The sequence below is a fragment of the Rutidosis leptorrhynchoides genome, chromosome 4 (genome assembly GCF_046630445.1).
Source record: "Rutidosis leptorrhynchoides isolate AG116_Rl617_1_P2 chromosome 4, CSIRO_AGI_Rlap_v1, whole genome shotgun sequence".
NCBI lineage: Eukaryota > Viridiplantae > Streptophyta > Magnoliopsida > Asterales > Asteraceae > Rutidosis > Rutidosis leptorrhynchoides.
The window spans coordinates 7,389,068-7,402,490 of NC_092336.1; the positions used below are offsets into that span (position 1 = coordinate 7,389,068).

A 13,423-nucleotide genomic window follows, 5' to 3' on the forward strand; every position below is an offset into this window, starting at 1 on the left:
ACCTGAAGTCTGAAAGTGAGCGACGAGTGAAGCTTTTCCCTGTATGCGACCATATGCAAGATAAGCCACCTTTTCACTGTTGAACTTAAACCCACTTCTTCCCATTAAATGCCTGCAATTGCGGATTTAGGTTTAAGAATTATCACCTTTTTTTTTTTTGTCCCATATCATCAAAAAGTGATCAGCCTGATACTACTAATTATATACATTATAAATAAATCTTAGTATTAAGTAAGTTGTATGAAAGACAGACCTGATAGAAAGGAACAATAAGGAAGGCTCATTCATGTTGATGAATGCATAACCCACGTTGCATTTCTTCTGCCAAAACAAGTATCACTTTTCGTCCCATATTATCAAGTGATCGGACTCTGTATTATATTATATATACACATCAAATCAATGCCCTATTAACACCATCCAAAATTATTCCTAGCTTTGGAATTGTATATTTGTAAGCATTATATTATACATTCCAGTAAGAACAGTGAATGATGGCAGGAAATAAACACAGTAAGAAAGATTATCGCAATATGCACACACCTTGCCATGTGTGCACCCAGGATGGTGACAAATGATGTATATACTGCATGAGCTGCATAACCATCTGAAGTGTAACGTGTATCATACCTGGTAACTTGGGTGCCTCGGAATGCAATAACAATAGCATCAAGATCATTTGCAACTCCAACAATGAAAATACCAGATAATGGCTGACGAAAAACCTTTTCAAGTGAACGTGTTCATGGTACTCAAACACTATGTTAAACTTATGACTATAGAGATATAGCAAAATAACTTATGATTAAAGAGAGATTGTCAAAACTATGATAAAAACTTAAATAAAAGACCTAAATAATGTTTTTAATAGCAGATCACAATATAGTGAATATCACAGAAATGGAAAACAAAGATAGAATGAGGTATAAGTTGCAGCACGGGTGCCATTCTACATCCAAGAATGTAAGGTCCAATGATGGTCCACACAAGACGACCTTCTTTCAGCAGTAAAAATGAGCTAAAAAAAAAACTTGCAGATGGCTTCTATTTAGGCAGCTGGTATCTATTTACACAACCCTTTTAGAAACAAACACACACACAATAAAAATAAAAATAAAAAGGTAGGCAGAGTTGATCAAACAACAGATAACTATGTAACACAACCAAGCATATATCAACAACACAATTTATCAAAACGTGAATAATGCCTTTCGTCAAATAGCTAGAATAATGCCTTTTGTCAAACATACATGAAAAAAAAAACAGCTCATATAATGCCTTTTGTCAAACGGCTAGAGTATTTTTCCTTTACATCTAAACATTAGATCTTTGTATCTCTGAACTCTTACTTCATAATTCCTCTTAGAAAGTGATTACATAACTAAACAAGCACTTGGATTCTCGATGCTAAAAAAGATACTCAAATATACATGCTAAAAATTAAACGGCTCCCATCGCCACTAGCACTTCCGCCGTCACTGGCACTTGCACCGCCACTTCCATTTCCACCGCCACTGGCACTTCCACCAGTTTTCTGTTAACAAATATCGGCACAAATAAACAAAAACCGCTCATAAAACCATCATTCATATAATGTACATACTATAATCATAATAATAACAATCAACAATCATCATCATCATAATAATAATAATAATAATATAATAATAATAATAATAACCACCTTGATCCGAACGCGTTTTTTTAACCCCGAAAATACAGAGAATTTTTCATGTATGCCCAGTGAGTTTTTGTTGTCACTCAAATTAACAGTAATATTTCCATTCTCCACTGCAGACGCAGTTAAATTTAGAAACACGTCAGAGTTAATTAAAACCTAACAAAATTCTATTACAATTTACAAATCAACATAAACCAAAGCATCCAAACACTCACTATGATATACTTAATACCTAATAACAAATCTAACACTTACTTACAGATCATTTTTATAGTATATATATATAATTAAAACCTAATAACAGATCATATATAGTACGGAAGATATATATAATTAAACACTCACCATGAGTGTTGCTTAAACCAAAGCATCCAAGCACAAGCTCAAATTTACTGAGTTTAGTGTTGCCGTTCCCGCTAGTGTTTCCGTTGCCGTTGCCGTTAGTGTTGGCGTTCCCTCTAGGGTTGCCGCTCCCTCTAATGTTGCCGTTCCTGTTAGTGTTTCTATTGTTCGTGTCCGCCATTTTCGTGTTTTGGGGGGAAAGGGAGAAAGAGCAGAGGTGTGTGTATGTATGTACTCTTAGCTAACTCTGTCACTTGTACAAAAAAGCATTCCCCTCTTTTGAAGTGGGCTTTGGGCCAGCTTTTGATCTAGATCGTGGCACAGGTCACCAGTGTAAGGCCCATTAAATGTTAACGAAGCCCATCAACTGTTATAGGTAATAGACAGGTCCAATATGTTACTCCGTAAATAAATAAATAAATAAATTATGAGTATTGTTTGATTGTTTTTAGTGAAGTGTAATATGTAAAATAATATAACGTTAGTTTATATATTCCGTATCTGATGTTTAATTATTTAAAGTCTTAATTGATTATATTTTATACTATTAATGATTTTCGTGTAGTATTTAAAATCTTAAGGTGTGTTTGTTTACCTCTTAATGAAATGCAGAAATGGTTCAATGCTCAATGTTGAGCCATTCAACATTCAGTGTGTTTGTTTCTGACATCCGAATGACAAATGATGCTGAATGGTTCAATTATTCAGTGTTGAACCATTCAGAGATGAGATAGTCTCGTAACCATTAAATACATAAATTTTATGTAATATCCTCTTTAACAACAACAATACACAATCCCGCACATGCGAGGTATGGGGGAGGTGAGATGTAGACAGTCCTTCCTTTACCGTAGAGTAGAAGAGAAGTCGTTTCTCTAACCATGAGCCGAGAAAAAATTCTCCACGCATAAGAGGAGAAAGTCATCCTTCTCTCTATTCTAGGGCAGAGAGATTGCTTCTGTGAGGACCTCCGGCCAAAAAAAAAAGTTTTAAATAAATAAACAGAAAAGAAAATGAGACTCCATGAAAATGGTAAAATCATATTTCCATGGGTTTTAAAAGTCTGCCTGAAAATCAATTTAAGCTTTAAGCGGTAGTCAAGTCGCCACTAAATCGATGTTTGTTGTTGCCTCAATAAATAGAGCCAAAAAACCTTGTGGACAGAAACTTATCAAAAACACTTATTAAACAATTATATTCTAGTTATTATTAATATTAATATAAAGATTAATAAGGTAATATTATATTATTAAAATTGCTCATTCAGAATGATTATCAAACAACTTATTGTCATTCAAAACCAAACTCATTCCGAACCTTTGAATTATTCAGATTATGAATCATCCAGCGCTTAACTATTCATTTTTATCAAACACACACTTAATTGATTCTATTTATAATGATTTCCGTGTAGCACTACCGTACAAAAAATTGATTGCGTGGTGTGTGGGTCTTATACGTTTGAGTAAATTGCATGCATTAAGAGCACAAGGTATCTGTGTCTATTTTCAGTATCCATTTTAAGGTCAAAAATGGTCCTAGAAATTGATTAAAGTGGAGTGTCGTTTGGTGTCCTTGGTTCAAAATCTTGATGAAATAAAATATGACATGGACCGACAAGAAAATAAAATAATAAAAAAAAACAAACAAACAAAAATTCATAAACACGGCGTCGGTACCCCGATCGTAAAGAAAATGGACGGTAGTCGCAAAGCCGAGGCGGGGCGGTGTACCGCCCAATCAATTGGAGCCCCCGATAGGAATATTGCTGGACACCGCATGCTCTAAGAGATAACTTCTTTTTTACATTTTATATATTACGGAGTATAAAAGGTAATCTCTATCTCTACTTCTCTACTTACTATTATAACAAAGTGAATATAACAAAGATTTTTTACATGATACATTTCATTGCGTCTGGTAGAAAGCTTTTATATGTCATTATTATACTTAGCAGGTGGAAAATGGGCAAGTTGGTTAATGGGTCCAAAAGAGAATTTTTTGTATGGGTGATTTCAGGTTGGATTGTCCCAAAGCACATTCTGCTAGAACTCTTCTTTCGTTATAAATAATTAGTGCGAAGTTTGTATTGTGCATCTAACGTTCAATCTATGTAACCTTTGACCTGTTTGATATGCTAATTCAACTTATTTGACATGTTGATACGGGAAGCATAAAATCTCGAGTAGTGATAACCAAAGTCAATTATGTTATGCCTTTTGCAGAAGAAAAAAAATTTGTTTCAGTGGTATAGTAAAGTTTTGACTTTCTAAATGCAATGCCAAACACCTTTACCTTAAGATTTATCTTTCATTGATATGTCATATGACCTCTCACCTCAAGACCAGAATTCGATATAAGAAGAGTAGCTGCAGATTAGGTAAAAACTAAAAAAAAAAAAAAAAATACTCTCTCTCTTAAATTTTCTCCTCCGTACGCGTGAGTGTTCCTTCTTATCTTCTTCATCGGTTATTCCTCAAACCCTTTTTCTTATCTTCTAGATCTAGCAACCAACACTGTTTTGTAGCGCTTTTTTTGTACGGACGTCCGACCACCGGCATCTCGCCGGTGGTTTCGGCTTTTATCGCTTTTTGTGTAATAAAGGTAACCTCCGGTCCTACTTTTCCGGCGACCTTGTTCTCCGTTCGGCTTCTCCGGTCTCTCAGCAACTTCCAGGCGACGATTCCGGGTTTTTATTCACGGGATCTGGGTTTGTTGGGGGGTTTTTTGGAATGCTGTTGGAGTTACTTTGCTAGCCGGATTCTTCCTCTCCGCTCTTTGTAGCCGTCTTCTTTCTTTTGCCGGTTGTAGGCGACGATTTCTTGACAGAAATCTACAATCGTTAAGGTGAGTTTTCTGTTTCGATTTGTGGTTTGGTAGTGGTAGTGTCTGGTGATTGTTGTTGCTATGTGTTGAATCAGGTGGGTTCCGGTAGCCTGCGTGTTACCTACGGTTACTGTGGGCGGTTGACGGATGCTAGCGGCCTTGAGTTGTTGCTAGCGGCTGCCGACTGTTCTTGGTGGCTCCCGGTGGCTACAACTAATGGGTGGGGACTGCTGACGACTTCCGGTTTCCATTGGTGGTCGTCGGCGGTGACTAACTGTTGGTTGTTGGTTGCTTGGATCTGCAGGTTTGTATGTCTTCAGAAAAGTTGGCGTAGATGGCCCGGTCTCTTTTGGTTTGGCTCTACGTTTAGCACTTGTTGATTGCTGCTTGTCTGTCTAGTTCATACTTTTCCCGTAGTCGTGTCTATTCGGGTGGCTCGATGTTGTTGCCTACGTGTGTCGACTTAGTTGACCTCGAAAAATTGATGTTTACTGGAGTGTTCTCTCGGGGTCCTTTTTTCCGCTCGAACGGGGATTTGATCTGACTCGACGGTCTTGTGTCAGGTACGAGAGGTTATTTTGGTTTGCAGCCCTCGAGTTAGGTGTTGCTGGAGTGCCCGGCGTTCTTTTCAGATGTGCGGTTTTTGAGTAGCGACGAATGCAGTGTTAGATACGAGACAGGTTTTATGTATATTTTAGATTTAGGTGTGGTGGTTTGTACGTATGTACTGTATCTTACAATTTCAATGTGCTCGCTCTATTTCAATTTTCGTCCAATGTGTGTAGGACGTTCAGAGCGAGACCTTTCAATTATTTATCGTTCGTGTGTACCACCGGATCTTTACGATGTTTCATATATATATTAATATTTTCAAAAAAAGACCGGACTTCTATAAAAGTGGGTCCTACACATATAAGTCATTTATGTTATGACTTTTAATCTCATTTTGGATGTGTGCTTTTTAGTATATATATATATATAACTTTTAAAAGTGGGTCCTACACATGTAAGTCATTTATGTTATGACTTTTAATCTCATTTTGGATGTGTGCTTTTTAGTATATATATATATATATATATATATATATATATATATATATATATATATATATATATATATATATAGGCTAAAATAACGATTATTATTAAAATTTGGAAACCTTCATCAATAAATGAAGGAACTTTTAAACTGATACAACCAAACCAATCAAAACGGCTCAGTAAAAGTACATATGCTAGAACTAAAACATAACTAGACCTAGCTAACTATACCCGAGCCACAACGTAAGCACAACCTAAACCAATAAGGAAAACTAAACTTAAGAGACATGATCAAATAACGATGACGATAATAGAACAAGTAAACAACCACATCTAACAAACAACCAACTACAAAAAACAACCAAATAAGCTAAATTAGCCGTCATTGGAGCCACCTTTCCGATTCCTTTCATCCGGCCGTGTCGTCAACCCATCAACCTTATCAATGCTTTCACAAAAGCTCACATCTGTATGGTCATGTTATGTTCAATAGACATTCGCTATAGCCTATGAATGAGGATGGTGATATATATATTAGATTCTTTTGATAAAATTTCAGTTTGAAAGGCATTAAGTCTCTACCACCCCTTAAGGTATGTCACAAAAATAACTCGCATTTACCACTTCATGGAATATTATATGTTTTTTGTATGGAATGCATCACGTTTGAATAGTTTTCCATTTACACGAGTTTTGTTGTACCGAAGGAGGTGGAAGGCAAAGTTGCAAGGTTATCATTTCATGGAGAACTAACAGAACTTGAGCATGTTAGTTTTGTCATTGCTGAAATCACTAGCTGCACTAATACATCCAACCTCAGTGCTCATGTTACTTAAGGTCGAGATATATATCATGTCTTTTAATACAATTTTTTTCCAATGTTGCAAACTTACCAGGTCAACAGATGGATCAAATTAAGTTATGTTATGTAGAAAGTAGAATGTGCACATAGTATTCCTTTCACATGCAAATTCCCAACGGGTGCTTATTTTCAAAAAGAAGGTAAAGACTATGCTTCTTTCATATATAAGTTCCAAGTCTATGCTTTTTCCATTTTAGTTGAATAAAAAAAACATCTATCATCTTATGTATCCTAAACTTCTTTTTTCTAATTTTTATATTTATGGAAAGAATGTTACTACGACACAGTTCTAAAAAATATCGTTAACAAGCTTTAATTTACTAACGCTTAAAGTTATTGTTTTATTATTATAATAATAATAACTAGTCCGGACCGCGCGTTGCGGCGGGGGCTTTCGGGTTGCGTATTCATATTTAACGTAACGTTGTGTATTTACAGAGGGGAACGCGGTCAATGTGTTAAGCGCTGTTTTAAATGTCTTTGTGTTAAACATTTTTTAAAAAGTATCCGTTTCGAACGTAGTTTGTTTTGTTTTATTCAATAAATTTTTTCGAGTGTAACGGTGTTGTCGGAAAAATTTAACTCGCGGCGAGCAGAAAGATACGGGCTATCGTTGTGTTTAGCGTTTTTTAAAAAGTGTCCGTTTCGAACGTGGTTAGTTTCATTTTGTTCATAAAATTATTTCGAGTTTGACGCTGCCGTCGGAAAAATTTAACCCGTGGCGAACGGGAAGATACAGGTTGTCGTTGTGTTTAGCGTCTTTTTGAAAATTGTCCATTTCGCATATAGTTAGTCCCGTTGGGTTCCTAAGATTTTTCCGAATTGACAGTGGTCTCGGAAAAATTTAACTCGCACCGAGCGAGAAGATAGGGACCGTTATAAATTCGGGTGGAATTAGTTTCTTTTATTTTAATAAAATTATATATTTACATTTTTAACCCCTGAGAAAGTGTAAACTTAAGGGGTCGCTGTGTAAATATAGCCGAAGTTGAGGGACCGTTTGTAATGTGAACACAAGTTCAAAACTACAATCACATATAATTAAAACTACATAATTCCCCATCATATAAGGGTTTTTTATTATTATTATTATTATTATTATTATTATTATTATCATCATCATCATCATCATCATCATCATCATTTGTTATGTATATAGGTAGCAGGTGAGGCAATTTTCAAAAGTTGATGGGTAGTTATGAAAGAATACAACTCAATGAAGCATGTTTAGAAATTTTAGAAATAGCCCTTAAGATTATATTTTAAAAAATTCTTTTAATATAAATCATAACGATTGTTCATCCATTTTTATCGATTATACATCGTACGGACTTGATAATATAATGAATTTTATTAATAACATTATATATTATATTATTATATATTATATTATTATTATGAAATTGTTTTAAATGGTCATAAATAATATTATATTATATAATACACTAATTTAATATAAATATTGATAATAATTAGATATATAAATATAATAAAAGCTCATGAATTTGAAGCTCAATGATCAATATCGTATTGTAATGAGTTTGTACTAAAAATATATACAATTAAAAATGTACATAAAATATTATTCTTAATGATCGGTTTTAAACAATTTTTTAGGTGCTTATGTTTGGTGTTTTATCGATTATTTGTCAATTAAGTTAAATTGATTCCAAAGGACAGACTCATAATCTATGCTTTATTATTCAATACTAATGTTTTCGATAAAAATGTTATCCGTAATAAATGATTGTTTTATTTTAATAGTATTATAAATTTAATAAGAATACTAACGTTATTGGCTAATAATTTATACAAATGGTTTGCAACGCACGGGCTCATAAAACTAGTAATAAATATATTTAATGAAATATTTAAAAAAATTACTAAATGCTATAATATTTTTATTAAATAAATGCTGCTAGCGGCCTCTTTCGTCTTTGTTGTTTAAATTATACTTTGTAATATTTAATTTTCATCTTTGTTGAATACTTAAGAGTAAATATGTTTTGTTGTTCAAGTATCTTTGTTTAATTTATTATAGCACTTCCTAAGAAAAAGAGGTTTAGGATGGACGAGATGAGAGGGGTATTTTATTTGGGAATTGATATTTCCAAACATAAAATTGATAGATCTACTCAAATGTACTAAACTATCCTTAAATTATATCTTCAACAAGTTTCTTGTTAGAATTTATTGGAGGACATTTCTGGAAACTAGCCTAAAATTGTGGTGGATTTATCAAATTTATATTTGGAAATATCACCTCCCATTTTATTTTTGTTTTTCATTTTTACTAAACTAATATTGAAAAGGAATACGTTTGGAACTTATATATGAAAGATGCATATCCTTTACAATGTTTTCGAAAACAAGCACATGGTGGGATATTGATTTTGATAACTGGCCGATTGGATTCGCGATGAATGTGTATTTCAGGGATTTATGATCAAGCACTCAAGGAAGCAGCAGATTTAACCACATTAGAAGTAACATATTTATATTTTGCAATCAAGTGTTACTAAGATTTATATTTGTTTATTATGCGCTAGCTAACATCTAATTAAAGTATATAAGTCCAACAGATAGAAACCCTATTCTCTCCGACTTTCTTGGGGCGATTGACGGCCACATGAAAATCTAACTTTTTTCAATCGCTCTTCTTTCTTAATCTGACTAATCTTTCACGTTTTAATCTTTCTTCTGGTTAGTTTTCAATCGGCTATTGGCTATGGGTAAATCGTCGGGCGGAAACAAAAAGAAAAACTCACAAAAACCACAGCAAACGCAAACAAGGGTGCTACGTAGTCGTGTGATTGGGGTAGACGAGAAGTCTTATTCGAGCAGCGATGAGTCTATAACTAAACCCGCTGATACGGCTATCGAAGAGGAGGGTATGGATACTGATGATGCAGCGGGGTGTATAAGAAATACTATTATTTTTAATGCGAAATATGACGAATATGATACAAGTTTTAATTTATTTATTTACAGATGGGATATACCTAAACCTTGCTACAACAGTATAGGCAGTGTACCTAATCGTAGAGTAGTGTAGTTTTTAGTAAGTCCGGTTCTTTCCACAGAGAGACGGCTTATTTTACACTATATTTTAAACAACTATATTTGTACAAAATATAAATATATATATTACAATTATTATTATAATAAAAGGGAGTTTTTACCATTTAATGACTAGTTTGTCGATTTTATATTTTAAGCGTAAAGATAAATGACGATAATTAAAGTGCGTAAAATAAATAACGATATTTAAATGACGATATATAAAATTACGAATAATAAAATGACAATAATTAAAAGTACGATGAGAAATACAATAAAAGAATTATGCTTATTTTAACTTTCGTAATCATGATGTTTGACGTTTTGATTTTAATTTATTACTCTGGGTTAATTGTCTTTTGTCCTGGATTTATTTGATACCTATCTGGTTTTTGCCCATAATAGTCCATCGGTCATAATTATAAAATGCTCGTCAATTAACCTTATTCCCGAAGTCAAATATTCCAACTAATTAGGGATTCAGACTGTAACAAGGTTTTAATACTTTGTTAATAATTACACCAGGTTATCGACTGCGTGTAATCCAAGGTTTTAATACTTTGTTAACAATTACACCAATTACCCTTTATGTAATCCACCCCTGTTTTAATGAGTCCATTGACTATTAATCCATCCTCGTCTCCGGTCAAATGAACAATTATTAGTATTTATAAATATTTCGCTCACCGTACCCGATCGAGCGTATGTGGCTATTTATAAATACGTCAAATTGTAAATCTTTATATTAATCAAATATAAAGTCCATTAATAACCCATAATCCAATTTCCACAAGTGTCGGTCTTTTGTCCAAACCCTAATTATGGTCCAAAGTTCAATAACCCCGTCTTAATATTTAGTCCAACATCACGATTACTTCGGCTCAAATAAGCATAATAATAACTTAGTTACGAGACATTAATTTAAAAAGGGAGAACATAACTTACAATGATTATTTATAGCGTAGCTTTACACGGACAGAACTCCGACTTTAAAACCCGTAAATAACCGTTACATTACCTAATCTAAACTAATATAAAACTAAACTAATTTATATTATTTATATATATATATATATATATATATATATATATATATATATATATATATATATATATATATATATATATATATTATAAATATTATACAGAGGGAGAGATAGATTGAATTGGTGCCATGGATTCGGCAGAAGCTCGTGCCTTTTATAGGCAAATTCTGATTTTGGCTGCTCCGCGATCGTGGAGGTTTTACCCTCTGCAGCTCCGCCATCATGGAGGTCTGGATTCCAGCTCACAAACTTTTGGCCACTAGCTTTGTCGACATAATATATATATATATATATATATATATATATATATATATATATATATATATATATATATATATATATATATATATATATATATATATATATATATATATATATATATAATTTATATATAATTTATATAATTATATATAATTTATATAATTATATATATAATTTATATAATTATATATAATTTATTTAATTATATATAATTTATATAATTATATATATATTATATTATATTATTGTGCATAATTGACTTGTACTTTTAGGTCCGTTGTCTCGTATGTCGATACTCGTTTTATGTCTCGGTTCCGAATTTTCGAACGTCTTTTCGTACGCTTAGATATCTTGTATTTTGTGTTCCGCGACTTGTACTTTTATCAATATTTAGACGTTGATCATCAATAAATTGAACCACTTGGATTGTAACTTGTACGTTAAAGCATTTTGGACGTTTGCGTCTTCAAATCTTCGTTTTCTTCTTTTGTCTTCGCACTTATTTAATATAAACGATTACAACTTAAAAATAGAACAATTACAACTAAAAATTTTACATATTGGAAGGATATTGCGACTAAATATATGATCATTAGGAGCACTATCAGATACTAACACTACGCATAATGTACTGGATGATGAAGTGAACAATAAGTCTGATGTGCTTGGAAAAAGTATCGATAACAATGATGTATGCAATGTTCATACTGCGAGTGACTCGTCTGATGCTGAGGATGGAAAGACAACAGGTAACCCTAATGGTGATTGTGGGATCCTGTGAAAGAAGGGCTACAAAATTATATGGGACAGCAAACTAAAAGTGATGAAGAGATCTTGACCAATGATAAAGATAAGAACAAGTTAGAAAATGATGTTTTGGTGTTATGCTTTAACTCGAAAAGTAATTCTCTTGTTGAACCTGATTTGCATGGTTCTCTTAATGAGGATAATAGAGAAAAAGTTGAAGATTTTGGTATACCAACAAAGCAAGGTATTGATGTAACAACCCAAACCAATAACCAATCGAACGCGCGAAAGAAATTTTTTTTTTATTCAGAATAGTGAACCACGCGCACCACCTCAGGGTGCGCGGCGCGCACAGTCCAATTTCAGTTCTGTCCGGTTTTGTCCATTTTCAAATAAAGATCTCCCACTTCCCGACATATTTAGACGAAACGCTTTTCACAACATGTTATAATAGTTAAAACTCACACGATTCAATAATTAAATGAGTTTTACAAAACGGGGCCCACATCGGCCATTTTACGAGTTTCGTTCAAAACATACAAGTTCGACCATAAGAGTTTAAATTTCAAACGATACTATGAGCATGGTGTTTGGGGGTTAAACTACCCAAATCTCGGTCAAACTCCAAAAGCTATAACATCCAAAAGCGTCCCCTACAAACCAAGTGAGATCTCTAATCCATACGAATGCCCTTACCCTTGTCTCCGCCGGAGCCTATAAAAAGATAAACAACGAGAGGTTAAAAAAAGCTTAGTGAGTGCAACAATTATACATACACATATATAACCCATCTATTTGCATTCGCACCCACCAAATACCTCATACGAGAATAATACTCAAATAGCATGCTGTCATGCTAACAACTCGTACACTATCACAACATCACATTAGCATATACTCAACACAATTATATACATATATATCTAGCATGCTAAAACAATATCCATCAACATAATATGGTTAACCATAATGCTATGGTGCTACCAGCACGTGGTTCACACCATACGTATTTGAGTCTCACTCCTTTATAGTGCTACCGGCTCGTGGTTCACACTTTGGCGCTATCGGCACGTGGTTCATGCCTCATTTTATAGTGCTACTGGCACGTGGTTCACACTTGATGCTACCGGCACGTGGTTCACATCCAAATTTTATAGTGCTACCGGCACGTGGTTCACACTTGATGCTACCGGCACGTGGTTCACATCATAATACTCGTCACATACATGTTATGGTACTACCGGCACGTGGTTCATACCATAACATTCACAAATAAACATATCATATACATGAACGCATAATTATTCCACTCACCTTAAATATTTGGTGATGGTTTTATCCTTCCGCAAGCTTCAAAGCCAAGTACTTAATGCAATAAGTACTCGATCAACAAACAAACTTGTTGGACTAAATACCAACACTTCACTCATGTGCATTTAATGACTTAAATGCATTAAATGCCCCATTTTCACCAAAACCGCCCCTTAAGGGCCAAGACCATCGTTAATCACTTGAAAGCTAGTGATTAAGGTCCATCAACACTAACTAACACACAAT

The 13,423-nt window shown here is 33.7% G+C and overlaps 1 long non-coding RNA gene across 1 annotated transcript; it reads right to left on the minus strand.

Moving 5' to 3' along the window:
* Positions 1–1,218: 1,218 nt before the first annotated feature.
* LOC139839396 (uncharacterized) lies at positions 1,219–2,156 on the minus strand. Its single transcript, XR_011756942.1, has 3 exons — positions 2,027–2,156; positions 1,685–1,791; positions 1,219–1,534 (listed from the first exon to the last, which is right to left on the minus strand). It is a non-coding gene; the product is annotated as an uncharacterized lncRNA (long non-coding RNA).
* Between the last annotated feature and the right edge of the window lie 11,267 nt (positions 2,157–13,423).